Raw genomic sequence first — 26,079 nt, forward strand, 5'->3', positions numbered from 1 at the left:
ACTGTAAAAGAAGTAAGAAAAGTTTTTAAAATCCCTTGTAGTGTATTTAATGGGTTATCAGTAGACGGAGTTGATAATTCATTAGGTATACTACGGGATCATGTTGCATCTTACAGAGGGGTAGGATGTGACATTGTGGGCAGCCATAACAACCTTTTAACTTCATTAAACTCAAAACAATCAAACCCTAACCATGGCTGCTGAAAATAAGGGATGGCATACAAGTGGTATTTAGCAATTTTCCTTTGTAATTCTTACTCATACACAGTCCTTAAACATGTATTCAAAGTAAAAATTAAGGTTAGGTCACTAAACTCTAAGGAGTGAGCTTTCCAACTTGCTAAAGTTCTTCCTTTCCTTTTCGTTTTGCTCCTAAAAGGCTCTCCAAGATGCAAGAACAACTTTTTGTGTTGTTAGGTTAGGGTTTAGTTGGGTAAAAGTGGGGGAAATCAAGCTTTCAAAAGCTTGCTAATGGTTGACAATGGTGGGAGGGTGAGGCATGAAGAAGAAGAAAAGAGGAGGTTCTGATTTTCTTCTATTTTCCAGACCACTTGGTCTTTTTTAAACAAAGTTATACAATGTGTCAACTTTGGATTGAGTAGGAAAACTTTAATGACATCATTATGATGTCATAAGTCCATTTTCCTTCATTTTCTCTTCATTTCTTGTCTATTTAATTGCAATTAAATTTTTAACAACATTTATTCATATTTTATGTTATATAAATTATTTATTTAACTGGACAAGTTGGCCAAAAATCATCTCTGAAGACGAAATGATCAAAATGCCCTCCGTTTAGCTTAACGGGCCAAAATTGTCTGTACCAATTGAAAAATTTTTCTAATTATTTTCTTGGCATTCTAATGCCATAAGAACCTCAATAACCCTTCTCTAGAGTGCCAATAATTATTTTATAATTTTTTCCCCGGGTCTAGGGCTCCTAATTACGAGAACCGTAACTTCTCACTAGGTTACCCATCGCTAGGGCACCGGCTCATTTAACTTGGTTGTATTTTATTTCTAAATTTTTTTCTAAATTTTTCTTATTAATATTTGAGTTAATTATGGTTCCTCACTTTAGTTTAAATATTTTTCCGGACATTCTAGCTATCCGGACAGACACTGGTCACCAAAATAGTAGACTCTACAGACTAGCTAAAATGAGGATGTTACATGACTCTGGACTCTGTGCAGATCTGAGGATTCACCCGGTCTGAGGCCTACTGGACTCCCCAGCTATGTCTCTAGTACCTGCGCGTGGCAAAAGTGACGCGCTAAGCAATTCTGCTTAGTAATGCCAATATAAAATAAAATAGCTAAAATAAAATGGATATGCAGAATGTATGCTAACATTTTATGTTGACTAAGTTCCTAGCAATTATTTTAGTATTATGTGATTAAAATTTAGTAAGATTTATTTTGATTGCCCGAGTAACCTATACTAGTCGACTGGACTGGATAAATGGGTAAACTGGCACTGGGTACCAAGTACCTTGGGCCATCACACCATCGGTCACATTCTGTCTCCCAGTGTGTAACATAATAGCTAATAAGCCGTAATAAACGTTGGGCGCAAGGTCAAGTATCACACTGATATCGGAATGGCTAAAAGCCTAAAATCACAGAATGTTATAGTGCCAGTACTGCTAACTGAACCCTATTGGCATGCTAACCTATCCAAAGCAATCATTCTAGGCATACTAGGGCATTTTACACAGTTGATGATTTAATTATTTATTTTTGTAATGTAGAGGTCACTATTTACTTGGCTAATTTTACTCAAAGGTTAACTTTTTTATTTATAATAGACTTGTTGAGCCTAAGTTCACCAAGATACCACATTTTGGTTTAAAAAAGTGTTGGCATTAGTTGCCAAACAATACTTAAAACTAATTAAGAATAATTCAGAAATTTCAGTTTTGAGTGTTATAATTCACTATTCCATTAGGCCATTCTACAGTGAGAATTTAGCTAAATGTCCTTCATAAAAATTGTTTCTTATTTTGTCTAGTTACATTTCTTTTTTTATCACTCCATTTGGAGTTTTTTAGCTCAAGTTATGGCCTAAACACCATAACTGGCCGGATTGTAATTTTTCCAGCATTTCTGGCAGAATTAATTTTACAGTTTTTATACACTGAATGCAGGTCAGTTTTTGGATATGTTATGGTCAAAATTTGGGTTTTTTTTCATCATAAAAGTTGTAGGGCTATGTCTTAGATTTTTACTGGTAAAATTTCAGGTCAATTGAACTTTTCTACATTGAGTTATGACCATTTGAAAAAACACTATTTATTTTATCATTTTCCAGGGATAGCATGTTGGTCACCCGGAGTAGGGTAGTTTTTAGGTCAACTTGGTTTGGTTTTCTGGGTAGGGTTTCTTCACCAAAGTTGTGCCATTATGTGTCTAGTTTCATGTTCGATTAGCCTTGCACCAATTGAACCTACAAAACTCTAGTTATAGTTGCCAAACTTGCTGGACTCACACCCAGTCCTGCAGGTCACCAAAGACAGCATGCCTAAGCTCAATTCCATTGTCCTAACTCACTTCAATTCCTCCTCACACATAGTTAAATGGTCACTAATTGACCACTACAATGTTCATATACTATTACATGAGCAAACCCTAATTTTGTTCAAGTGTCCGAGTTCCCAAGTCCCATTCATGCATTACACTTGCATTACACTTACACTTAAATGTTCAATCACTCATCTCATGCCAAGGGCAACTCATAAATCACTTTGCTTCAAGAAAATTCATCAACCCTAACCATCCCTAAGCTGCCGAAATTGTAGGTATGAATACACATAAATTTTATTTTATTTTTCTTACAATTTCCACTTATCTCATGGCATTAAACATGAATTGAGTAAGAGAGGTAGGAGATTGGACACTAACCTTGAATGGAGTCACTTCCAAGCTTACAACAACTCTTTTTTTCTACTTCTTTTTGCTCCCAAAATCTTCTCTAAGATAAAATATTGAGGTTTTGTGTTGGGAACTTAGGCTTTAGTTGAAGAAAAACCAAAGAACTCAAGCTTTGATAAGCTTGGCAATGGAGGAGAAGGAAGAGGGAAGTGGTGCGGCTTGGAGAGGAGGATGAGGGCTGATGGTTGTTTCCAGATTTTTGACTTCTTTCCTCTCTTTTTAATGTATTTTGAATGATTTTTATTGCATTTTATTGGCCAAAATTTTAAATGACCTCATGCTTACCTCATAATTCAATTTATCTTTATTTCTTTTCTTTTTCTTTACTACTCACTTTTACTTTCATTTTTAACAATTTTTATTCATATTTAATATCTTATAATTTATATACTTAATTGGACAAGTTGGTCAAAAATCATCTCTGAAGACGAAATGACTAAAATGCCCTCCGTTTGGCTTAATGAGCTAAAATTATGTGTACTAATTGATTAAATTTTCCTTGTGTTTTCTTTGTAATTTATTATCATTGAGACCCCAATAATCCTTCCCTGGGGTCCCAAAAATTATTTCATGGAGTTTTCCCTGGGTCTAGGGTTACTAACGACCCTCGCCGTCACTTTCCATTAGGGTTACTCATCGCTGGGGCTCTGGCTCATTTAACCTTAGTGCATTTCATTTCTAAAAATTTTCCTTAATTCTTCTTATTATTATTTGGTTTATTTATAACTCCTCACTCTAGTCTAATTATAATTCTAGATATTCTAACTGCCCAGACCAACATTAGTCACCGAAACAGTAGAACATACGGACTAGCTAAAGTGAGGATATTACATGATAACCCATTAAATACAATACAAGGGATTTTAAACAAAACATAGCATTTTATTTTACTTTTATATTGTGGAAAACTGCATTGTGATGGTTGAAACTTTAGCAAACCCAAAACTCATTTTCATGCCTAGTAAACATTCATTGGAAATAATAATAGACTAAATATTATAAAAGTTACATTTTTATAAGTCTCAAAATAAAATTTCAAATATTTACAATCCCAAAATGCTTTAGTAATGTAATGTTTTTTTAATACAAACAACTCAATGTTCAAACATCCATACATATAGAAAAATACATCAAAAAGAAATTACAAGGGTATACCTACTATATATCCCCCCAGTCAATGCAAACTGCTACTTCTAAGTCTCTCACTCGGTAGCCTTCTCCTTTCCCTTACCTGTGACAGCATAAATAAGCTATCGCTGAGTATATCACGCAGTGGTGCACAACTAATAACTTTAAAACTTAAGATAAAACACAACTTGTCAAAATACAAGAAATCATATATTTGCATAATCATGATATCATCACAAAACTTTCCGAGCCCATAAGAATCATTTATTAAAATCACATTTCGAATGAGGAATCATACTTCACAAATCACAATTCACAAACATAAGTGTTACCAACATCAACACACAGTTTAGAATGTGACATAAAATTTCACGATCAATGTCGTGTTGTACACCATGACAAAGCAATCTCAACCTCACTAACCGTTATTAATGAGGGAAGGGCTAGCTAACTAATGAGTACTCATATAGTCTCACCCCACTAACTGTTATTAATGAGGAAACATAATAAAAATCAATTATTAAACCCCAAATATCCATTACTATTGGAAAATTCCGATAGGGACTGTCATGCTAACTATGGTTTTAAAATAAATTTTCAAGAGTTTCTAAATCAAGAATCATATTTGCAAAACAATAAACACATTCAAATCATCATAAAACCCACAAAGGGGTTGGCAACACACAAATGTCCCAATTGTAAGGGAAAAACCATATGTCATTCATATAAAGTTCCTTCAAAACAAATTTCAAGTTAAAAATAAAAAGGGAAGTTAGTTGTGCAAAAACCTTCAGTAATTTTCCTTTCTCATTACTTACTTCTCCTTGTCCATCCCAACTTCATTTTCTACTAAAAACACACAAGTAGAATGTTTTAATACTCATCCCAACTATTGCCAAAACTCATTTCATAAATGTCTAATGCCTCTCTAAGTTAGATTGGCAATTTTCAAAGAGTTTTGAATTTTGGACATCTTGGTGTTCTAATCTTTGAATGAAATTTTTATCTAGTTCCCATCATACTTTGATGAGGTGTTCTCCATATAAATTGTTCATCTAGGTCTTAACTTTATTTTCCTTTTTGAATCACCTAATTTGGAGTTATGTAGCTTTAGTTATGACTAAAATAGTAATTACTGTTCACATGGGCTGATTCTAGTAGATTTGGTGACTAAAGTTTGTCTAATACTTTGATTGAGTTAAGTCCATAATTTGGCCTTAAATTCTTCATATGAAATGTTCTGCTATGTTATAGGTTTCCATCGGTTCAAGAATCACCTAAATTGGAGATTTCTAGAGAGAGTTATGACAATGGAAATTTTATTGTTCACGTGGTCCAAATTCTATAGATTCAGGTTCTGGTAGATTCATTGACTTAACATCGCTCAGCAATTTGATTGACTTAAATTCATAATTCAGCCTTAAGTTTCGCATATGAAATGTTCTTCTATGTTTAAGATTTCCATTGGTTCAAGAATCACCTAAATTAGAGTTTTCTAGAGAGAGTTATGATAATGCAAAGTTTACTGTTCACGGGGTCACACTGTCAGTGCCTAGAATTCCACCTCTAGGTTTAATGCTTATTTAGGGTAGCTTATAATCATTTTCTGGGTAGGGTATCTTCATGAAAATTCTAACCCTATGTCTTAAGTTTCATTTGTAATTAGTTTAACACCAATTGGAGTTGTGTAGCTCAAGTTATGAGCTGCCAAGCACACTAGACCCAGTGTCCAAAAATTCTATCCTAATGTTTAATTGTCATTTCCTTCAATTACTTCCACTAACCAGCCTCAATTCACATTTAATTCATCCCAAATGACTAAAATTTATCCTTAAACACATCAATGGCACTTTCTAGCACAAAGCCCCTAATTTTCCAAAACCCTAGTTTGCAATTTCCCCAATCCATACAACTCCATCAATTCCTTTCATTCAATTAATGTCAATTCACACTCAAAGCACCTCAAATGACCACAATTTGTCATTATAAATGCTAATTACACTTCATACAATAAAAAGCCGTAATTTCTCATGAATCCTTCTCTTTCATTTTTCAATTTATGCAATTGTCATGCAATTTCCCTACTTCAATCATGTAATCCATTTCAATTTAACTTGAATTCATCATCAATTTAGCTAAAACACATCAAAACTCTATTTTTCCGCAAGTTAGCAAAAAATCACACCTCTTTATACGTGCATGATTTCTTTCAAATTTTCATGAAATTTCATCATAATCTAACTTAATTCAAAGCTTGTATAACTAATTAAGCATTAAAGAAGCTTACCTCTTATGGAGAGTTTCAAATCTCCTAATTTCTTCAAGATTAACTATCTCTCTTGCTTGAAATCTTCTAATCTAGGGTTAATGTAAGATTTATATGGTTTTTGTGTGGAATTTATGAGAGAAAATCAAAGATTTAAAAGCTTGATGTGGAGCTTCCATGGAGAGCAAGGGGAGAGAAGGGGGGGCGGCATTGAGTGGGGAAGAAGAAGAGTGGTCTTTTGTTTTTAATGCCTTATTGTCTCTATATATATTTATCCCAAAAATTAGATAATTAAAATGAGTTTTCCAAAGGCCATATGTCATTAGTTTTTAATTATGTCATAATGGAATTAAATTTTACGTTTTCATTCCTTTTATTTCCTTTTCACATTTTTACTCAAATTATTCCTCAAATTTTCTTCATAATTTAATACCTTATTTTCATTTAATTTAATTGATATTTTGGTCAAAAATCAACTCTTGAAGTGAATTGACCAAAATGCCCATCATCAAGCTATAATCCATCTTCTTCATAATACTCGATGAGTCCTTAGATTTTTGGTTCAGTTGAATTTTTATTGTGTCCATCTCAATTAATTTTCCCTTTATTTTTAATCCTCAAGGTGGCTTTAAATAGTACTATGCACAGATAAAAAAATGATACTATTCAAAGCTCGGAGGTTTGGGGTGTTACATAAGCACTCTAATTTACCATAATTAAGCGTCACAACATCAATTGGTCAACAATTCTCAAAAATCCCCAATTTCTTCCAAAACCCTAATCCTCCATAAACCCTAATTCTCCCAAATTCCTAATTCATGCAAATTCACTTCACTAATCATGTTCAACACCTCATAAAACATCACAAACTATGTTTAATTTAAATCAAACTCATCAAATCCCTAACCCTCACAAGCTGGCCGAAATTCATAGATTGAGTTCCATATATAATTTTTCAATTTTTAAGTTAATTTCCACTTAATCACTCTTAATTACATGAGCATATACTAATTCAAGCTAAGAGAGAGAGACTTACCTATATGGAGCTTTTCAATCTTCTTAATCTCCACTTATTTCTTGAAATTCTCTCTTCCAATCTTCTTATCAAGATCCAAAACCAAGTTTTTGTTCTAATATTTGTGGAATTTAAGGTAAAAGTTAAGGTTTCTAAGCTTGTAAATGGGTGTTAATGGAGGAAATAAAAGACGGAGATGAGGTGAGAGAGATGGAAAAATGGAAGAAAAAGAAGTGATTTCTTTTTCTTTTTAATTTATAATTTATCCTTTTATACTTATCCCAAAAATGATTTAATTAAATTATAAATTTTTATTGTGTCATGCTTACATCATTGATGATGTCATAATCACTTAAATTTTGAATTTTTCTTTTCCCTTTTTCCTTTCTTCCATACACCTTTTTAGGTTTTAATTTTTTTTCAAAATTTTAATTTCCTACATTTTAATGGACATCTAGGCCAAGAGTCACCTCTAAGGGTGAATTGACCAAATTGCCCCTTATCGGGTCTGATCATTTTTGTCAAATAGCACTAGGTTACTTCCTGAACTCTGTTTCAATTATTTGAACTTGTTCTTTATTCTTTTCTGTGGTTTTCATATTATCATTAGTTTCATAATTGTCCCTTGGTCTGGGGTGTCATAGAGTCCCACACGAAATTAGGATAGCAACTGAGCTCACAGTCACTTCTCGATTTGGTCACCCATTTCTAGGATCTCGGCTCATTTAATCGATTATGCTTTGTTTTTCTTATTTCCATTTCACCCTCATGTGATTTCTATTAATTTTTATTTGTGGCTTTTCTAGATGACATAGATATAGTTCTAGATATCCTGACTATCCGGACAGACACTAGTCATCGGAGCAGTAGAATGTATAGACTACTTAGTATAGGGGTGTTATAATTTTAACATATGTGTTATTCATGCTTCATAGCATTTTCATTCCATTCATAATAGGAACATTGAAAGTAACGGAAGCGTGAAAAACAAAAGTTTATACCATTGAATTCAAAAATTTTCACCTAGGGTCACATGCATCATGCAAGATTTATTTTTATCTATTTGATTTCAATGATAAACAACATATTAAAACTCTTTTAATATGTTTTTGGATCTGTATTTGCCATTTAAGATTTTAAAATTAATCAGATTAATTTTAGAACGCTAGATTAAATCAAGAACGATTACACTAACCTCTTGATGCACTGCAGCGTGTCTGCGCCTTTGAGATTCGTCTTCAGGACACCAGATGTTGTCCCTCTAGCTTGTCCACACCAAAAACACCTATGGCAGCCCTTGAATAGCTTCTAAAGCTTTTTCTATTAATTAGAAATTCAAGTTCTGCCTCTTAAGAGATTAGAGATATAAACAGGACACTAAAAACAATTCCTAGTATTCTTAATTCAAGAGATTGATGGCTAATCTCTTTGAATTGATAAGAGATGAAGAAGAAGAGATAAAAACCCTCAAAGTGGCGTGACAAAGAAGTGTGGCTGCTGGTTGTTCTTATTTTCTCATAACAACACTTAAATAGCTAGGTTAACATATTAAACCCTTGCCACATGTCACCCTTTGATTAGCTCTAGGTTTAAGTGACCCAATCACATTGTGCCAAGTGTCAAACCTATATTTAATCTTGATTTTAATCATCTTACATGATTAAAAAACATTTGGGAAGCTTATGTGTTATGCCATGTGTCACCATCGCATGGTGCCACGTGTCACACTGCAAAATGACCAAAATGCCCCTGTGTCTTAATTTTGAGTTCTTAACCCAAAATAATTATTTTCTTCTTCTAATTAATTTATATCAAATATAAATTAATTAATTAATCTCTATTAATTAATTTCTCATTAATTAAATTCATATTTAAACACTTTAAATATAAATTTAACTTATATTATACATCCAATAATCTAGATTTGGTTTCAAGTCATGCTAGGGACTTTGCAATCTAATTGCAAACCAAACCTATTTAATTAATCAATTTAAACTCTTTAATTAATTAATTAAATCATATTTAATTAGGTGATAACTTGTGTATGTGTGTGACTTACTAGGCTCATCACTAATTGGCAATGAGACATGATATCAACTCTTAATATCATCAGAACTCTTTCTTACCATAAATGATTTCTCTAAATCATTTTATGAACCTCATAGACCATGGTTAACACCTAGCATAGCATGCCATAGCCACCCAATTAGTAATAAGGTTTACCTTAAATGAACCTATAATCATATGTTACCATGCACTAGAATCTCTCTGTTACAAAATCCCAACTCAAGCTGGAGTCATGGTTTATGTCAAACTCCATTTGCTATGAATATTATGTTCTCTTTTAATTCCAGTTCTTGATTAAAAAGATTTTCTCATCAGAAACTCTTTTCTGAATAAATCTATCTGCCCTGGCCAGGAACTTGAAACATCAAGAACAATTAAATGAACATAGGATTTTATCTCTATTTACTTAGAGGAACATATTCCATCTTGATCAACACCTACCTCCATATATAACTAGTAGGAGCCAACACATGCCCATATACCCATACACAGTACAAGTATCAAAGCAGTATCAAACTCAAACTACCTATATACAAGATAACTGTGCTATCTCAGGTCTAAAGATTATATGCACTGATATGATTTATGACAAAACATTGACAAGAATAAACTCCATGTGCTTGTCATAAGTGTCACTGGTTCGGCCTACTTATCATTTATAAGTGCCTATCATGTTTGTTATATGGCATGAGACTCACCATTCCATCTTATTTATATCTCATATAAATAACTTGGGAACAAACATGAATACAATCTTTCTGGATAAGTCATGTCCTTATTATGAAGTATCCTTGATTGTCAACCTATTTATGATACTTCGTGCTAGAAATATTGTCACTCATATTCTTAACAACTTAAGAATAATATTTCTAACAAAATATCAATGGACCTTTTCTATTACACGTAAATATATTATGTAAACGAAAAAGTGGAAATGACTTTTATTAATAAAAATATGTACAAGATACATACTAAATGATATGCTCTAGGGCATACTACTAACAATCTCCCACTAGCACTAGAGCCATTCATTACAATACCTTAGACCCATCTTCTCAAGATGTCAGTCTAACTGAGCTTGTGACAAAGGCTTAGTGAATGGATCACTGAATTTTTCGGTGATGTTATTTCTGCATGACTATATCGCCTTGCCCAACTATATCTCTGATAATGTGATAGTGCCTTTCTATGTGTTTGGATTTTGGGTGAGACCTTAGTTCCTTAGCCTGCATGACTGCTCCATTATTGTCATAGTGTAATGGAACTGCTGACTCAATGGAAGGAACTACTGTAAGTTCTGTCACGAACTTCTTTATCCAAACAGCTTCCTTTGCGACATCGATGCGACAATATACTTAGCCTCTGTAGTGGAATCTGCGATGCGTGCTCTGTTTGGAACTCTTCCAACTGACTGCACCTCCATTACAAATGAACACAAATCCAGAGGTAGACTTTCTATCATCGATATCTGATTGGAAATCAGAATCAGTATAACCATCCAATTGCAAGTCTCCACCTCCATAAATCAAGAATAAATCCTTAGTTCTTCTCAAGTACTTAAGGATATTCTTGTGACTATCGATGTTCCAAACTCGGATTGGATTAATACCGCTAGACAAACTAACACCATAAGCGATATCCGGCCTAGTACACAACATTGCATACATTAAACTTCCAATAGCCGAAGCATATGGAATCCTGGCCATCTTATCTCTTTCTTCAGGTGTCTTTGGAGACATCTCTTTAGAAAGGTGGATACCATGTCTCACTGGTAACAATCCTCTCTTAGAATCAAGCATGTTAAACCTCTTTAACACCTTTTCCAAGTATAGACTTTGGGATAAACCAATAATTCTTTTCGCTCTATCTCTATAGATGCGAATCCCAAGAATATAGGTTGCCTCCCCTAAATCTTTCATGGAGAATGTATTTGACAACCGTACCTTTATAGTCGTCAACATACCTGTGTCATTACCCATCAACAATATGTCATCCACATATAAGACAAGGAAAGTGATAGCACTGTCACTAACCTTCTTATATACACATGGCTCATCCTCATTTTTTGATAAAACCAAAGGATTTAATGGCTTCATCAAAACGAATGTTCCAACTCCTCGAAGCTTGTTTCAACCCATAAATGGATCGCTTTAGCTTGCATACCTTGGAACCATCTTGGGATTCAAATCCCTTAGGTTGTTCCATGAAAATGTTTTCTTCAATGTATCCATTGAGAAAAGCTGTTTTGACATCCATCTGCCAAATCTCATAATCATAGTACGCAGCTATTGCTAATAAAATCCTAATTGATTTAAGCATGGCAACAGGCGAGAAAGTCTCCTCATAGTCAATTCCTTGCCTTTGGCGAAACCCTTTCGCTACTAGCCTTGCCTTATAGGTCTCTTCCTTTCCATCAGAACCAATTTTCTTCTTGAAAACCCATTTGTTCCCTATAGGTATAATACCTTCAGGTGGGTCAACAAGATCCCAAACTTGATTCTTATACATGGAATCAATCTCGAATTTCATAGCATCAATCCATTTTGAAGAGTCTATATCTGATATAGCTTCTTCATAGGTAAGTGGATCATCTCCATGATCAACTTCTTCATGAGTAGACAACTCTTGTTCTTCTTCATGAAGAAAACCATATCTCACTGGTGGGTGAGATACCCTGGTTGTTCTACGAGGAACAGCTGTAGATGTTTCATCAACGGGTATTGGTTGACTAGATGGATCTATATCCATCTAATCTGTTGGTTAGTCAGAATTCTCCAATTCTAACTCTATTTGCCTTCCTTTGCCTCCTTCTTGAATAAACTGTTGTTCAAGAAATGTGGCATCTCTACTTATCATAACCTTTTGTGAAGTAGGCAAATAAAATTAATATCCAAAACTATCTTCTGGATATCCAACAAATCGACCTTTTTCTGATCTGGTCTCCAATTTATCAGTGTTCAGCTTTTTGATATAAGCTGGACAACCCCAAATCTTAACATGCTTAAGACTTGGTTTTCTTCCATGCCATATCTCATAAGGTGTGGAAGAAACTGATTTTGATGGAATCCTATTTAGAATATACAAAGTTGATTCTAATGCAAATCCCCAAAGGAGATTGGCATATCAAGATAGCTCATCATACTACGTACCATATCCAATAGGGTACGATTTCTCCTTCAGATACACCATTCATTTGTGGCGTTCTGGAGGAGTCGGTGAGAAACAATGCCATGCTCTCTCAAGTATTCATCAAATTCAGTACTCAAATATTCACCTCCACGATCTGATCGAAGAGCTTTAATATTCTTTCCTGTTTGATTTTCTACTTCAGATTTAAATTCTTTGAACTTTTCAAAAGATTCATGTTTGTATTTCATCAAATACAAATACCCAAACCTTGATTTATCATCAGTAAAGGTAATAAAATAATGAAAGCCCCCTAGCCATTTCTTTAAATGGACCACATACATCACTATGTATTAGCTCCAAAATATTTTTAGCTCTTAGCCCCTGTCCAACAAAGGGTGATCTAGTCATTTTGCCCTGAAGGCAAGATTCACAAGTTGGAGTAGGCTCAGAGCCCAATGAGGATAGAATCCCCATTTTCTCCAGTTTTGCAATCCTATCTTCTGCAACATGACATAACCTTAAGTGCCAAATATATTTTGAACTTGAGTTGGTTTTCACCATGGCATTGCATTCATTTAGATTGCTATACTCTGGCCAGTGGATACACTTTCTTACTGGAAATGGAAACACTTTCCTGTTGGTAATGGAAACACTTTCCTATTGGCAGTGGAGACACTTTCCTTTGCCTTTATCAGCTTTAGTCTTCCTTTTCTGTTTAGCTATTTTCTTGGAAGGACCAGGAATCTGAGGTTTCTTTTTCTTATTGCCCTTCTTCTTGTTGGACTTTCCAGCAGAAGAAGATGCAACCAAAGCTACCTCTTTTCCTTTATTGCCTGGCATATTCTTTTGGGCAATAACCAGCATGTTGAGTAAACTAGCTAAGGTGCATTCCTGTTTAGTCATATGGAAATTTGTCACAAAATTCCCAAAAGACTCAGGAAGGGACTGAAGGATCAAATCCGTCTGTAGTTGGAAATCCATGTTGAAGTCAAGATGTTCCAACTGCTCAATCAGCCGAATCATCTTGTGGACATGATCCCCAACATTCTGTCTCTCAGACATCCTCATACGGAATAGCTGTCTAGATATCTCATACCTAGCATTCCTGCTGTGCTCACCATACAACTCTTGTAGGTGAAGGAGGATCTCACTCGCACTCTGCATGTTCTCATGTTGCTTCCGTAACTTATTACTCATGGAAGCAAGTATGTAACACTTAGCTCTCATATCATGCTCCTTCCACTTGTCCAAAGTTTCATATTCCCCTTGTGTGGCCTCTTGAGGTAAGAGACCAGGAACATTTGAATCTAGAACATATCCTATTTGTTCAAGGTTCAGGACAAGTTTCAAATTTCTTAGCCAATCAGATAGATTAGGTCCTGTCAACCTATTGTGATTAAGTATGCTTGCAAGGATATTGGATGGTGGTGGTTGTTCTGTGCTCATTATTATTAGAAAATTAATTGCAGAAATAACCAGATTAATTAGTAAATGTATCATGTAATTAACCAAATATGATTATGGTCTTTTAATCAAATTGGTCCTCCCACTAACTTAGTGAATCCTACACTTCCAAAGTAGAAAACGGAAATCGTAGTTAGATGGATTTCTAGTGGGTGATTGAATTCTTATAATTCTATTGATCATCCTCAGGTACATCCATTATTGGAATTATAATAAACTATAAGTGAGCAACTCTTTGCCCATCACATCTCATGTGAGATTCAATCCTTTACCTAGCCTCTAATGCTCAAAATCTCAGGTACATCCATTATTGACTTATCTTGCATTAGTTAAGTTGATCCCATTGAGCCAGTAATTATGCAAATAATTTTAATGTCCTCAGGTACATCCAATATTGGCCACTAAACCATTTACATATTTACAACATCTCATGCTTAACAATTATTCTTAAGAAAATCTCTTAAATAAATTGCATCTTATGCAACTATTTAAAATTTCTTAAAATAATTGCCCCAATGGAGGGCCTATGTTATAATTACTTTAATTGTAGCATTTCCAACTTAATCATTTGTTTGGAAGATTTAATGGTCATTCTATTTACTATTAAGGTCTCACTTTGCACATTATCCATTTAGCATGCATATATCATATAATTGCATACATTCCCATACATCTCATGCATTCATGGATAAGCAGTAAATATGGTATGATCATGGACTTTCTAAGGGATTCAATTCTGAGCCACCAAGAATTGAATCAGGGCATTCCTAGGTGCATTTCATTCATTCATTCATTTTACAAGAGTTGCTGAAGGAGTACATAATCAACACTTAATCTTGAATTCCTCCCACTGGTCCCACCAATGCTCTTAACCTCCTTGAACTTCTTGCAATCCAATATTACATGGTAATCCTTGGCATACCAAGGCGAATTTACAATAACTTAAATAAATGAAATTACAACCCAAAAATTATTACAAACTTAATAATACATGCCCAAAATAAATTAAAATAAATTAATTAATTTACAATCCCAAAGAAACATAAAAGAAATAAATCCAATCACATTGGTCTTTTATAGTCCATGATCATCCATCATGCATATCACTATTTAACAATTAAATAAAACATACATACTTAAATTAAATTAAATATCTCATATTCAACTTAAAAATCCAGATTTGAATATGATTCAAATAAATTTAAAAATTCAGATTTGAATCTCATTCAAACAAATTTAAAAATTCAGATTTGAATCACATTCAAACAACTTCAAAAATTCAGATTTGAATCACATTCAAACATTTTTAAAAAAATCAGATTTGAATCACATTCAAACATTTTTTAAAAAATCAGATCTGAATTTTATTCAATCAATTTTAAAAAATCAAATTTAAATATGATTTAAACAACTTTAAAAATTCAGATTTGAATCACATTCAAACAATTTTTAAAATTCTGATTTGAATCATAATTTAATTGTGTGATAAAAACTACTAATTAAACACTTTAATTAGTCAAAGAATAGGCCTTAGATCATACAACAATTGCAGAATTAAAAGCCAAACCTTAAACCACCCATGGAAGCCAAACCATGCGCACCATTGATGGTGTTTTTTCAAGTATGCCGCCAACTTGCTTTGCAACCAGCAATGAACTTTTGATCTCATGATCAAACACACAATTAAATCATATAATCAACAATCTAAATGGCAAATATAGTGGCTCTAATACCAATTGAAAGGAACGGAAGCGTGAAAAACACAAGTTTATACCATTGAATTCAAAAATTTTCACCTAGGGTCACATACATCATGCAAGATTTATTTTTATCTATTTGATTTCAATGATAAACAACATATTAAAACTCTTTTAATATGTTTTTGGATCTGTATTTGCCATTTAAGATTTTAAAATTAATCAGATTAATTTTAGAACCCTAGATTAAATCAAGAACGATTACACTAACCTCTTGATGCACTGCAGCGTGTCTGCGCCTTTGAGATTCGTCTTCAGGACACCAGATGTTGTCCCTCTAGCTTGTCCACACCAAGAACACCTATGGCAGCCCTTGAATAGCTTTTAAAGCTTTTTCTATTAATTAGAAATTCAAGTTCTGCCTCTTAAGAGATTAGAGATATAAACAGGACACTAAAAACAATTCCTAGTATTCTTAATTCAAGAGATTGATGGCTAATCTCTTTGAATTGATAAGAGATGAAGAAGAAGAGATAAAAACCCTCAAAGTGGCGTGAAAAAGGAGTGTGGCTGCTGGTTGTTCTTATTTTCTCATAACAACACTTAAATAGCTAGGTTAACACATTAAACCCTTGCCACATGTCACCCTTTGATTAGCTCTAGGTTTAAGTGACCCAATCACATTGTGCCAAGTGTCAAACCTATATTTAATCTTGATTTTAATCATCTTACATGATTAAAAAACATTTGGCAAGCTTATGTGTTATGCCATGTGTCACCATCTCATGGTGCCACGTGTCACACTGCAAAATGACCAAAATGCCCCTGTGTCTTAATTTTGAGTTCTTAACCCAAAATAATTATTTTCTTCTTCTAATTAATTTATATCAAATATAAATTAATTAATTAATCTCTATTAATTAATTTCTCATTAATTAAATTCATATTTAAACACTTTAAATATAAATTTAACTTATATTATACATCCAATAATCTAGATTTGGTTTCAAGTCATGCTAGGGACTTTGCAATCTAATTGCAAACCAAACCTATTTAATTAATCAATTTAAACTCTTTAATTAATTAATTAAATCATATTTAATTAGGTGATAACTTGTGTATGTGTGTGACTTACTAGGCTCATCACTAATTGGCAATGAGACATGATATCAACTCTTAATATCATCAGAACTCTTTCTTACCATAAATGATTTCTCTAAATCATTTTATGAACCTCATAGACCATGGTTAACACCTAGCATAGCATGCCATAGCCACCCAATTAGTAATAAGGTTTACCTTAAATGAACCTATAATCATATGTTACCATGCACTAGAATCTCTCTGTTACAAAATCTCAACTCAAGCCGAGTCATGGTTTATGTCAAACTCCATTTGCTATGAATATTATGTTCTCTTTTAATTCCAGTTCTTGATTAAAAGATTTTCTCATCGAAACTCTTTTACGAATAAATCTATCATACTGGCAGAACTTGAAACATCAAGAACAATTAAATGAACATAGGATTTTATCTCTATTTACTTAGAGGAACATATTCCATCTTGATCAACACCTACCTCCATATATAACTAGTAGGAGCCAACACATGCCCATATACCCATACACAGTACAAGTATCAAAGCAGTATCAAACTCAAACTACCTATATACAAGATAACTGTGCTATCTCAGGTCTAAAGATTATATGCACTGATATGATTTATGACAAAACATTGACAAGAATAAAATCCATTTGCTAGTCATAAGTGTCAAAGGTTCGACCAACTTATCATTTATAAGTGCCTATCATGTTTGTTATATGGCATGAGACTCACCATTCCATCTTATTTATATCTCATATAAATAACTTGGGAACAAACATGAATACAATCTTTCTGGATAAGTCATGTCCTTATTATGAAGTATCCTCGATTGTGAACCTATTTATGATACTTCGTGCTAGAAATAGTGTCACTCATATTCTTAACAACTTAAGAATAATATTTCTAATAAAATATCAATGGACCTTTTCTATTACACATAAATATATTATGTAAACGGAAAAGTGGAAATGCCTTTTATTAATAAAAATATGTACAAGATACATACTAAATGATATGCTCTAGGGCATACTACTAACAAACATAAGTCCCAATCACATATTCATATGATAAATGTGTTCATCAAACCATTTATGTTAAGTACATATCATATTTTAAGTCATTTTGTGAAAGTTTAATAAATTCTAGAATTGATGCTTTAACTTTCCCTAGTACTTTAGCCAAGATGTAGATTCAGTTTGGCCTCACTTTCTTCGTGAAAGTTGTTCCCCTATGTTTGAACTTTAATTCCCTTTTTGAATCATTCAATTTAAAGTTTTGGAGCTCTAGTTATAGTCAAATTACTCAATACTGTTCCAGGGTACTAAACCCTGCTCTTTCCTTGTTTTCTAGAATTTTACTAAAATTTGCAACTAATATCCGAGCACTTTAGGCTCAGAATTGGCTTTAGGTCCCTAAAACAAAGTTTAGGACTTTATCTTAGGTTTCCAAATCCTTTTGAATAACTTCAATTAGAGTTTTGTAGAGAAAGTTACGGCCTGATAGCCATTCAGAGGTCATAAGGTAAAATGCTTCAGGTGCAGGAATTCCATATTTAGCATTCCTGATTTATCCTAACAATTACCCTACTTTGCTCTAATAACTAGGTTCTGGTCCAAAGAGAAAAGTTGTAGTGCTATGTTTTAGGAGAATTTTAGCTTTAGAATTACTACATTTGTAGTTTTATAGCTTAAGTTATGGCACTTTTGCCAAAACTGGTCGGATACCTAAATGTTCAGGATTTCAGATTTAGTCCAGAATCAGGACAAGTTTTCTAGACCATATTTGTCTAGCAATTTCGTCAAGTTAGAGTCATAATTTGGCTTTAAGTTCTCAATATAAATTGTTCTCTGATGTCTTAATATTTCATAGGTTCAAGAATCACCTAAATTGGAGTTTCCTAGAGTGAGTTATGCTAAATTTACTAAGTACTATTCATATGGTCATTTTGCCCAGGTCCAGAATTGCCATTCTGGATTCAATCCCTAATTAAGGCTTCCTATGGTCATTTTTTGGACAGTCTCTCTTCATGAAAATTTTAGCATTATGTCTTGACTTTCATTTCCAATTAGTTTCACACTAATTGGAGTTATATAGCTCAATTTATAGGCATTCAAACACACTAGACACAAGCTATCCAAGTTTAACACCAAGGTTCAATGTCACTTCTATTAATGCCTTTAACCAACCAACATCAATTCTCATTAATATGCACATCTATTGGTCATTATACCACATCAACACATCAATTCCACTTCATAGAACAAACACCTTAATTTCACATCCTCTTAAATTCATACAACTCATGCAAATTCAATATGTAAATCATATTTACAACTTCACTTAGGCTAAAATTCATGTTCAATTCCATCAAAACACCAAAACCCTTACTCTCACAAGACTGGCTGAATTTTATACTCCTATTAACATGCATCATTTTATCATTTTCCAAGCCAAATCCTCATAATTGAACTTAATTTCAATAATTAAAGAAGAAGGAAAGCTAGATTGAGCAGTTACCTCACTTGATAAATTTTCAATGTAACACTCCTATGTTCGGTAGTGCATTCTACTGTTCTGATGACAGTGTCTGTCCGGACAGCTAGGATGCTTGGGACTATATTCAAAAGTTATTGAGGAGACATTAAATAATGAAATACAAGAAAAGAAAATACAAGAAAAATAAAGGAAAAATAATAGCAATGAAATGAAATTAAGTTAAACGAGCCGAAAACCATAGCGATGGGTGATCGCAATGGAAAGTTGCGGCGTAGATCGTTGACTAGCCCTGGACTGCGGGAAACCCTAGAAAATATTTTTAAAACTTAAATAAACATCTATTGAAGTATAAATGTCATTTGAAATATTAAAGAAAAATTAATTAATTAGTACAAAGAAAAACGAGAAATCGAGAAAACAACAAAACTCGGTGTTACCGAAAAATTGGGAATGCAACCCGAATAGGGGCATTGTAGTCAATTGACATCCCGAGTTACCTTTTGACCTAAATGTCCATTAAAAATAAATGATATTAAACCTTGAAAATATTATGAAAATTAAAATGGTGGTACATAATCTAAATAGTAAAAGATGAGAGGAAAATGTGGGAATAATGAAACTTTGGAATAAATAATCCATATACTACATTAGTGCTCCACTAAGGCAGATTCGGGACACCTAGTTAAGCTAAATGGGACAGCAAAAACTCATCTTCAACCTTGAATCACCACATTGCCGAATTATATTTCTCTCTCAAAGGAAAACTCCATGGATGTCCCAACCAAGCTTTCTTTCTCCATGATCCAAGCTTCCATTTGTTAAAGTTCCTTCACTAAAGTTGTTCCATACACCTTGGGCAGCATACTTGGAGCAAGAAAGATAATTTTTGGTGGAGTTTTGAAGAAGTCCAAAGGAGCTAAGTGGGTGTTTTCAACTCTTGTTTCATTAAAAGTGTAACCAAGGTTGTGGGTAGTTGATTTATGAAAGAATTTTTTATGTTTGATGAATTATTGGAGTTAAGCCATTTTGGCAGCCATGAAACCTCACCATGAACAGCTTGTCCTTACATGTAAATGGTTTTTTGGATGTTGATTTAAATGTTTAATGGTATTGAAGTTGAATTCCATGTGTAAAGTTTGATTTGTAAGCTTGAAAAGTGAAAATGGAAGTTAATGGGTATGTGTAAACTTGTGGCAGCCTCATGAAGAAGATTGAAGTGTTTAAGTTCATGAAATATTGTTGAATTATGTTGCTTACGGTGGTAGCATGTATATGTGAATAATTGTTTGGATTTGGACATGTAAATGGGGTATGTTCACGTGGTTAAATTATTATAATTGAACTTTGAAAATTCTGAGTTATAATGTGTTTGTTGAGAGTGGTTACAAGCTGCTCAAAATGACCAAAATGTGATGTAAAGTGTGCTAATGTTATGGTACCAAATTAGAATTGGCATGAAAGGTAAACTTGGTAAGTATTGAATGTGTAATTGGTAAGTGTTGAATAATGTGTAACAGGGCAGTGTACACTTTAGCTTAGAACCTTAAGTGCAACTCCAATTGGTATGAGACCAATTGGAGGTGAAACTAGGCACAAAATATGCCAACTTTCATGAAGGAAGCTTACCTAAATTCTGCCTAGAAGGTGACTTGAAAAATAACCAAATCTAGATTAGTGACTTGAAAGCCTGAAAATTGACCATTTGGGCAGCAGTTAGTGTTTTGACCATAACTTACTCAAAACAGGTCCAAATGACCTAAAATTTTTATCATGAATGGTTTAGACATAGATCTACAATTCTTATGAAGACACCAAAGGCTAGAAATTGCCAGAACTAAGCCAAATAGCTTGCACAATTTTGGGTACCAAAACTGGCCAAACCAAAAGTGACCTAAAAATGACCTAAGCTTACCATTTTAGTGCATTCTGTCCTGCATTGGCAAATTGATCATATCTTGGTCTACACAACTCAGAATGACTTGAAATTTTGCCCCGCGTGCAATAAGACACAGACCTACAAGTTTTTAGTTTGGACCAAAACCCGAAAACTGCGAAAACTAGGTCATCCGGCCAAGTCAAAATAGTGCACCGAAATTCGATAAATTGCAATAAAATGCAATACACTTGGAAATGAAATTGGTAATATGTACCAACACAAAAGGGCTCTAAAATGTGACATATTGGAAACTTTAAAATTGACTCATTTAGAGTGCATCAAGGGTCAATATTATAAGTTGATTAATAAAATGAATTGAAGGGAATAGTACCAATAAAATTTAGATATTGGATTTTATGGTTGGAAACAAATTCATTGAGTACTGAAACACTTTAAATTGTATGTTTCAGTTGATAAGCTTATTGAGAAGCATAAAGAACATTGAGTCAAGGCCTAGGAGCGACTCAAATCAGGTTTGTGCACAACTAGTTTTTAACTGATTTTGTTCTGAATATTTTATATGATTAAATGACATATTTTTCTTATGTATTATGTTTAACAAGCATTGGATTTAATTCAATGATTATTGAAATTGTTATAGTATGTATGAGTTTAGCTTTGTGAAATGGTATTTCCATAAGTATTAAGCATTGTTGTGAATTGAATAAATTATGTTTTGGAAAATTGTGATAGAATATGTTTTGAATTGTGATGGGCAATTTGCATGGAAAAATGCAAATTTATTATTTGAATTTTGATGAGCATAAAAATTATTAAATATTGGAATTGACTTTGAATCGAATTGTATTATGATTTATGCTCACTAAAAGGATTGTGATATTGTTTTATATCTCACTATAGATACTCGACTAGGTTATTACCCGTCTCTCTCATTTGTTGAGAAGATAATCGAGTTAGTTGTGTTTTGATTACCATGGTACGTGCACAAGCTTAGATTCTCCTCTCATTAGAGGTTAGATCTAAGTTCTTATTTGTTAAGGCCCTTTTGGAAGATTCATTATTGTGATGTGTACTGTGCAAGATGATTCGACCCCCTGACCATAGGGAGTTAGAATCCGATTCTACCTCCCCGATCATAGGGAGTTAGAATCACCCTGAAGATGGCCCTTTCGGATTAGTCTTGCGTAGTTAGTGAGATAAAGAATGGTTTTGAATAGTAAAGAATTGTGATTTCAATTATGATTTATGTATAATTAATTTTGTTGGAATTACCTTAAATGTTTGGTTGTGATTTGATAAATTGAATTTTGTGATCAAAGTCATTTCATACAAATGATTTATGTTATTGGCAATGAATAATTTGATTTTTGAAATTTGATGAGTATCCTGATTTCTAAATTATTTGCTGTAATTTTGCTAAGGTATATTGAACTATGTTTTAAGTTATAGTTGTGCACCACTGAGTTCACCACTCAGCGATAGCTTTGTATGCTGTCGCAGGTGAAAAGAGCATAGAGCAATTGAGTAAGCTTCCTTGAAGACACATTTAGATCAGCTCCACCTATATCATAGGTATACCCATGTACATAGCTTTTGATGTATGCATGTAATAATGTGTATGCAAATTATTTAAGCAGTTGTATAAAAACTCTTATAAAATATTTTGGTATGTAATTAAATGTAAATTATTGTGATATAAATGTTGAGTCTTATAATCAATGAAATGTTCTTTATGATGAGATTGGTTTGAAAATGAATTGATTTGATTATTGAAATTTGAATTGTGAGTTAAAATGAAGTTATTGGAGTTGTATTTGAGAAAATATATTGGGAGTGTTTTCCTTTTCAGGTTTGAAGAATTGTTTTATTCAAAATACAGCCAGCACTTTGCCGAAATTTTGAAAAATTTTTATAACACTAGATTTTAATCGATGATTTAAATTTCACGAAAATTGTTTTAAAATCCCTTGTAGTATATCTAATGGGTTATCGGTAGGCGAAGTACGGTAATTCATTAGATGTACTACGGGATCATGTTACATCTTACGAGGGAGTAGGGTGTGACATGTTTTGTGGTATCAGAGCAATGGTTTTAAAGTAAATTTTGAACTGTGAATTTGAAATCTTTTTGTCGGTAACTACAACTGCTCAAATGCTTGATACATATAGTACATTTACATTATAAATATGAACTAATAAAGGGGAATCTCCTTGTGTTGGTTGTACAGGAATAGAAAATCCTGTGAAAAGATATGGAAGAGAAGAATGACACAATACAACAGTTTGTGATGGCAGAAGTACACCCCAGCTCCATAAAGTGTCAAAGGCCCGACTGTACCAGTTTTACCGGTATAAATTACTACACAAATGGCCAAGCAAATGGCCACTTTCTTTCAACAAATAGCTGATACACTGTCAGCTCAAGCTCAAACACAAACCCAACCCCCACAAGGGCAGTGTGAAATAGAGAAGAGGGAGAAACCTATGGGTCAGAGCTCGAATAGTAATTTGGGAAGAGAAAAGAATTTGAGGAACCCCGAGCTCAGGGATATGACAGAGGCAGATCATCAGGGCAGAGAACACCAAGATCTAGTAGTCGAATAACCAGAAGTTCTTATTCTGCCAGTTTCTGCCATGTTTGTGGTAAGCTACATGGAGGTATTTATCGTAAGGCCTCTGGAGCTTGCTACAATTGTGGAAAACTTGGACACTTTGTTAAAGATTGTACTAGAGCACCTCGGTCTACTCTCCAAAGTTCAAAGACAGTCAGTAAAGGTCGAGATAGAAATAGAGTTAGTACTCCTCATAACCATAACATAATGAATCAACCCGAACATAGTAGCGCATCAGTTAGAGCGTCCACTATGCGCCAAGAAGAAAGAACAGAAACTTTGGATGTCGCTGCTGTTAAGTTCTTAATTTTTGAAAGAAACAATTAATTATTTTTGTTTGATCCCAACACTACTTAGTTGTATGTTAGTGTTAGAACTATATGTTCTATTGTTATTCCTTTACTTGGGAATAAATTTTGATGTAGTAGTGATTAGTCCTTTAAGATAATGAATGTGATAATAAGTGAAATTAGTTCTGGAAGAGTTTATCAGCGAAAAGTATTTTTTAACACACCATAAATTATAAAGCTAAACGGCAAGCCTACTTAATGTAAGGCAAGAGGACATAAAAGTAAATTGCAGTAATAGAATTGCTTTAGATGAGGGCAAAGATGTTACTGTTAGTAATTGCTAATGGATATTGTAAACATAATAAGATTCGAATATCAGTAAATTCTAAAAGGACAAAATATAGGAAAGTTTGATCTATTGGGATGTATCGTAGTAACTATGCAATGTTCTTGATGTTTATATTGTAAGCTGCAGATTACAGTACTAACTTGAGATTATTATGTAGAGCTACGTACTACTGATAGTGCACCAAGATGAGAATAGTTGCCAATGGCTGTAACACCCCCGTTTGCATAGCCTGGTAGATTTCACTGTTCCGGTGACCAGTGTCGGTCCGGACAATTAAGGGGATTAGAACCACACTTAAGTCAATTAGAGAAGCCATAAACACAAATAATTAGTAATGTTCAATTAGTTAAGTATAAATAAGAAAAACAGAACATAAGAAGTTAAACGAGTCAAGAGTCACAGCGATGGGTGACCTTCTCGGGAAGGACTGTGAAATCATTTTAAACTCAAATTTCGAACCGTAAAATGTGACGCTGCGGTCCTTAGGACCCTTATGAACACAGTGAAAAAGAGAAAATCACGAAAAAGAACTGTTAAACCAGTCAAATAATTAGGTCAGGGAGCCAGAAGAAATATGTAATTAATTGTAAACCGGGTTTAATCGGTGAAGGGCAATTTGGTCAATTGACCTCGAGATGTAACACCCCTATGTTCGGTAGTGCGTTGTACTGCTCTGGTGACCAGTGTTATCCGGACAGCTAGGATGCCTAAAACTACACTTCGTTATGAGTGAGGAGACATAAAATAATGAAATACAAGAAGAGAAAACACAAGAAAAACAAAGGCAAAATAATAGCAAAGAAATGTAACCAAGTTAAGCGAGCCGAGAACCCTAGCGATGGGTGACCGCACCGGGAAGTCACGGCGTGGACCGTTGACTAGCCCTGGGCTGCGGGGAACCCTGGAAAATATTTATAGGACTTAAAGAGACATCAATTGAAGTATAAATACCATTAGAAATATTAAATTAAAATTAAATAATTAGTACAAAGAAAAGTGAGAAATCAAAAAACAGACAAAACCCGGTGTTACCGAAAAATCGGGAATGCAACCTGAACAGGGGCATTATGGTCATTTGAAATCCCGAATTGTCTTTTGACCTAAATTTCCATTAAAAATAAATAATATTACACTTAGAAAATATAATGAAAATTTAATTTGGTGGTACCTAAAGTAAATAGTAAAAATTATGGGTTTAATGTGGAATAAAGGAAAATTTAACATATAAAATGAATTACTTTGTGAAAGTGGACCACTATAGAATAAATTAAACATTAAATGGTAGGTGTAAGTCCATTATACAATCTGAAATCTTCATCTTCTCCATTTCCCTCAACCATGCCGAAATGAAGAAAGTGAGAACCTCCATTGTCGTTTTGCTTAAACCTTCATTCACTCCTTCATTTCACCTCTAAACACCTAGTTTTCTTCATCAAAGTTTATCTCCACATCATAAGGAAGAGTTTGATAGCAAAATCAAGAAGTTTAGTGAAGGTTTAACAAGTCCTAACAATAAGTAAGTTTGTATTTTTGAATATTGCTTTGTTAAACTTTGTATACATGTTATGGGTGTGTGCTTTGTGAAGGAATTTTTAAGTTTTGAGGAGTTATTGACATATCCAGTTTGGACAGCCA

This window comes from Hevea brasiliensis, chromosome 8 (assembly GCF_030052815.1).
Source record: "Hevea brasiliensis isolate MT/VB/25A 57/8 chromosome 8, ASM3005281v1, whole genome shotgun sequence".
NCBI lineage: Eukaryota > Viridiplantae > Streptophyta > Magnoliopsida > Malpighiales > Euphorbiaceae > Hevea > Hevea brasiliensis.